Source organism: Manacus vitellinus, unplaced genomic scaffold, assembly GCF_001715985.3.
Source record: "Manacus vitellinus isolate BGI_N305 unplaced genomic scaffold, ASM171598v3 scaffold_6_pilon, whole genome shotgun sequence".
NCBI lineage: Eukaryota > Metazoa > Chordata > Aves > Passeriformes > Pipridae > Manacus > Manacus vitellinus.
Window position 1 is genome coordinate 5,887,436 of NW_021940750.1, and position 6,271 is coordinate 5,893,706.

The window sequence follows — 6,271 nt, forward strand, 5'->3', positions numbered from 1 at the left end:
ACTTGGAAACACACATTTGATTTTTACTTTCCTGTCCCATGCTACACAATATTACTGTGTTCAGTAACATCAGTTTCTACATAATGGTAGATAATGTGAAATACAAATCTGTTATTGAAAATCAATTTTAACTAAACTGAAAACAGAACAGTTCTATTTGTGGCATCTCTAGAATAGGCTATGAACACTTATGACTGTCAAAGAGACAAGAAGAAGAGTATATACATGATAAAACTAGTTAGGAGGGATCCCTCTCCCCCATCTACGATGCTCATGGACCCACTGAATATATATGCTCTTTCCCTAATCCAGTCCATTAAAAGAAAACGTCAAACCCCTCATAACTGGCACTGCTTTTGCATATATTTGCGCATTGTATTCATAAAAATTACAGTAGCTTACTATAAATTCAAACAAATAGAAACCGGACATAAAACATAGTTTAAAACAAAGGTTCACATTACTTGCTGTCTTTCTTGCACATCTGAAAAATGGTATGAACACTTTCACCAAAGATCATACACAAATATTCATTAAACTCTATGTAGGAAAAAAATCAGCAATTAAACACACTTGTGTTAAAATCACTACAGCCTCCTAAAGTGCAGGAAATAAAAATAACATAATCAACTTTTTGTGCCATTCTTAAAATAAACTTACCTACGTCTTTCTTGATCCTGTAAAGCAGAAGATGCCCTTGTTTGGTACCAACAAGGAGCCATTCCTCTACAAAGACACAGGAGAAAGAGTGTCTAATTAGTTAAAAAAGTACTGCCCTTCCCAGCTGTGCTGGGTTTGGCCAGAGTAGTTAATTTTCTTCACAGTGCCTAGCATGGGGCTATGTTACATTTATCAGAGTACTTGGGAACTTTTTTCAAATGGCTTGTCTCCTATCACCTCTCCAGTGGAAGTGCTCAGAAGTAGCTTTCGTTGTCAGGAGAGGATAGCCAAAGATCAAGCAGTAACAGAACAAACAGACTAGGCATCACATTCCACTTGTTTATACAAAGGTAAATAAGCAAATCATTGCATCTTCTGTGCAGTCAAAAGAGGCAATAAAGTACTCTTCAGATGTTATTATCTGTGAGAGGAACAGTGCTGCATAGTGGGAAGTACTGTCAGAAAGAAAAACAAGGAGTTCTACCTGGATTTGACTGTTGATTTTTTTTAACAGTCAGGTTTTTATGAGAACTCTCTGAAAGAGTCAGCTATGTTTGGAAGGATAGTGGCAGCTTTGCTTAGGTGACATTTGGATTGATTGGACAACCAAGAGCCATTTAAGATTTATAAAAGAGAACCTTTTAATCTACAAACTCTATGGCAGGCTTTCAAACTCTTCCTCTTTACAGCATCTACACCACACAAAAGACACAGAATCTTTATAGGTTGATTAAATAAGAATGAATTTCTTCCTCGCTGAACATCATATAGGAAAGCAGCATACATTAATATTTCTTTCTACATTCAGTAGTCTCACTACCAAATATACTTGCATTTTAATAGTCTTGTTTCCTGCAAGACCTTTCTTCCACTAGTTGGTACAAAAGTTGTAGAGACAGAATTACACCTCTTTTTACACAACTATACTGCCAAGAAGGCTGTAGGTTTAGGCTTTTTCTCTACTTCAGCAAAATCACTGCTTTCAAAGAGATATAAGATAAAAGCTGCAAAGCAGGAATAAACTATCTTCACATCCTCTCCAATACATAACTCCAGCATAAACAATCCATGTATAAATGGGGCACTACAATTCAGGATATAATTTTGGTCTTAAAACAGATTAGTGGGGGTCACAATTCCATCGTGTTTGGAGTTCTTTTAATTATCGATTTTGTGTGATGGTCGTACATCTGATGATAACTGCCCAAGGCTCCAATCAGCCTCATCAAGCCCTATCATTATGACAGCTGGTGCAGTCACCTGACCAAAACCTTGACAGTCAAGTATGCCCAAAAATATAATCTACAAAGATATACCATTAACACATGCAAACAGATTCTAAATCTAAGACCTAAACGTACCACCAGCATTCCAAGATAAACTTAAGTCAGAATACAGGGAATGCTATTTAAGCAAGAAACTAGCTAGTCCCCTGTTACAGCCCTGGGAATCCTGGCAGCCTCCTGCACAGCCAGGCGGGCAGGACAGCGGGGCCCGCGCCGCGGGCACGTCCCGCTGCGGGCACGGCCGGGAGCCGGGACACGGGAGCCGGGACACGGGACTCGCTCCGCCGGCCCCGCGGGGCGAGCAGGGACCCCGCCCGCACAGGGTGCAGCGGGCCAGGGCCGGCGCCAGCTTTGCCTCCCCTTGCCCCGTGCAGGGCAGGGCCGCGGGCACCCCACAGCTGACCGGGGACGGTAGCGGAGCGGCTTCTGGACGGCGGCGCGGCCCCTCCCGGCTCACCCAGTCCGCAGGCAGTCGATCTGCAAGCGGGCGCTTCTCCAGATCGGCACATGTTCGAAGGCGTCGTGCATGGCGGCGACTCCCGCGACCCCGGGCCACAGCACCCGGCGCAAGATAGAGCACCGGCGGGCGGGCGGGGAAAGCCCGACGGGAAGGGACCCGACGAAGCGCCCGCGCCTCCGAAGGGCTCCCGCCTTTTCCGGCCCCCGCCCGCCACCGCCGTCTTCCGTCGCAGGCCCCGCCGCCGCGCTGCTTCCCGCCGCGCATGCTCCCGTCCCCCGCAGCGCACGCGCTCGGTCCTTCCCCCCAACGCGGGGGTCTTGGCACCAGCCCGGGGCGCTCCACCAGGAGCTGTCCCTCAGCGCAGTCCCCGCGCCGGCAGCCCGACAAACAGGAGAGGCCTGCCCCGGAGCTCGGGCGCCAGCGGGAAGCGCATGTCGGCACGGCCAGGATGCTGTCCCCAAGGGGACTCTCCTCACCCTGTCATAATCCTTGTGCAGCTTCATATAGCCCAAAAAAGGGACTGGCTGTAGCAAACACTCGCCTTCCCGCAGCGTCAGTCTGAGAGGTGTTTGGTTTCCTTTGGCTTACATAAACCAGAGCGGGTAGGAAAGTCACACAGTATACAAGGGCCTTCATAACCTAAGGCAACCAGATGAGAATAGCAAGGCGTATCTTGCAAGTAAATGTCTATTTTTGGAGGTCAGAAGTTCTACTTTAGTGAACTTACCCTATGAACTTGGCTGGTGAAGTTCAGATTCCAGGGGGTAATCTTTACTTGTTACCTTGTCCCTTCCAAAATAGGCCACAGTTGCATTTACTTCAGTCATGGAGAGGTGCAACATTCACCGTCACTGACACAGAAACTTATCTATCTAACCCAAACTCAAAAAACGCATGGCACTAAGTTCTGCAAGCATTTTCACCAACAGAAACCACCGCTTCCAAAAACAGGGGCTGAGGATGCTCTGTGCTGGGAGATCAAAGCACAGGAAGAGGAGAACAAGCACGGTGTTCTTGCACCCAGCTTCGTTCCTGCTCAGGAATGAAACCCTGCTAAAGCACAAAACTGTGCTAAGTCGCATCCCTTTTTCAGATACCAAAACTGTAAATTGCCAAAGGAGTTATGGCTCAGGTATGTAGCTGGTCTCTTTGACCTAGGATCCCTACAAAAGGAAAAGGGATAGAGTACTGATTTAGTGCAAGGAAACGAAAGTTTCAATAACACTGGGTAATAACGACTTCACATGCAAATAGTTGTAATCCAGAGAGCAAATTATTTGTGAGGCATTGGCCTCTTCAGGTTTTAAGAAGTACCACACTTTAGCATACAACATAAAATGCCATATAAAGTGAACAGGAGGATAAACAAAGCCCACAAACACACACTGCTATATGTGCAGAATAAGACAAACATACCCTTCCCTACACCAGGTCTTATGATCCTGACTCACTGCCTATCAAGCCTGTGATTCTGTAATTTCTTTACCATGCTGTGACCTCTTACTCAGTCCCTCCTTCAGAGTTCTCAGCAGGAACATTTTGTCACCCTAATGTAAAGCTGGTCAACAATATCAGCTGCTTCAGTATGTTTTCAGTTTTCTGTACGGTGTGCACATGCTGCAATTGCAACAGCAGTATCACAGCTACTTCTCACAAATCTATGCAGAACTAATCAGGCACAAGAACTCTTAAAAAACTCCTGTCAGACATTTATTTTTTCTGTAAGAAGAAAGTTATTAGGAACAGGTTGATGAAGATATTTGAAGTCAGCAGCCAAATTTCCTAAACAAAATTCAGCTTTTCCACATCATTTTAATTAATAAAAACACTTGTAGATCTCAGACCTAAGAGTAGATCTTTTCTCTCTCCAGCTCACCAAGTCTTTCAGAGTAGTTTGCATGGTTTGTTTTAAAATTCCAATACCCTTTTGAAAGAATGGGTATAAAATTGAATTGTCTTCCCTGTCTACATACTTAAAGTAACAACCTGCAGGATTTCTGGTCAGGCATTTTAGCAAGCTAGCTTGCTGATTAAGCTTTCCTGAGCTTTTCCAAGTCATGGAACCAACACATCTTTAGGAGCAAAACCAGGTTTCAGAAGAGGCAAAGATCCCCTCAGTAGAACCAACATACTTGACCAAACATGCTGCTGCAGGAGAGGCCACATTGCTGCAACTCCCTTGCACATGCCCTCTTTGCTCCTCACCCACATCTCATCCACTGCTTTTAGCCATCTCTCCTGGAATCATAATTGCAGGAGCAGCTGTACACGTCATAGCCCACACTATACTGTGGGAGCTGGGCACTCACACAATTTTTCCACAGGACTACAAAAAAGTCACAGCAGACACTTGCTGTAGGCTAGGAAGCAGATACTACCTTCCAATGATACAGAAACTCTGCTAAAACAAGTGAAAAACCAAAAATGGCTAACCAAGGGATCAACAAGCCCCTTGTGGAATTCAGGACAACTTCAAATACTGCTTCAGGTAAGTACAAGAATGGAAGGGCAGAAGGCAGCAAGGATTGCCTAAGACCTACCACTGTAGTCAGAGGTTGCATGCACCACACTGCTACTACATTTATTTTAGTCTTTAAATTATTAATTCAATTAAACTGTGAATACAATTAGTAAAACTGTTTAGATCTGTTACTTTTGTTCAGAAATTTATTTTTTGCTCTACCTCTATTAGCTTTTCAAATGACAGACTTCCACTCTATTGTCAAGCTCAATGAGAAAAAAAAGAACTGTTGGGAATAACTGCATTATAAATACTGCGCAATAAAGAGCTAAAATCAGGGAGCTTTGTGAAGATGTTAACACTTCCTCCTGTGAGACAAGAGGTAGTAAGAAAGTGGAAGGACACAATATAAGCCTTTCTCCTCTTTGCCTAGCCTTTATTAAATAGTACATACAAACTGTTGTGCTTCCAGTAGAGAACATTTTTACCTATTTGTTTCAAAAAACCCAAACAACCCAGAACAATAGGACTTGAAAAAAAAATCAAAACAGAACCCCCCCCCATTAAATAGCGAGCTTTGTGTAGCTTTATTTCACAAAATTTCCTCTCCTCAAAAGGACATGGAGGTAACATTTTTTTCATCTATATCAATTAAGCATAGCAAATTAGAAGTGTTTTTTAATTAAAAGATTCTACCTGTAGCCTAAAGAAGAGCTCTAGCAACTCCTGCAGAAGCAGTGAGGTGCTATAGCCACAGCTTTTTTTTCTCTGCCCATCTGCTGAGAGTTCACTGCCCCACAGCACACCTAGCAGAAGACACTATGTCCTTGTGCCTCAGCTACTCTACTGTAAAGTGCCACGTTTCAGCTTGAATTGCTGATAAAGATGAACTACAGCTAAGCTACCAGACCTTACAGTGGAATGAATGAAGTACAGGCACATGTTTATTTCTGCTGTCATAGCTATGAGTGAAGAACCAGAAAAGCTTACTCCCTATGCCATTCCAGCAGCAGCCACATCTGCTCCTGAGCTGTCCAGCTACTGCATACCTGGTAATCGTCAGGTGTAAAGGTTATGAACCTGAATTAGACCTTTTGCATACAGTCTACAGTGGGTTTCCATGAGGAAGTTATTGCAAGTGTAGCTGTTACAGCCAAGCAAAAAATAAAAACAACACCAAATGCTCTTTTTAATCTCAAAAGGAGAAACAAAATGCAATTATATAGGAGTCTGAAACTTTGACTGAAACACAGTTATCTCAGAGTACCTCTTGGCCATAGGACCAATTGGGACAGGAAAGCTCATCATCAGATCACTTACATGGGAAGCAATTCTAAACAGACACTGGGAACTTAACTATCCCAGCACTGTGGACTCCCCATAAAGCCTCTTTCAAGTAAGGTA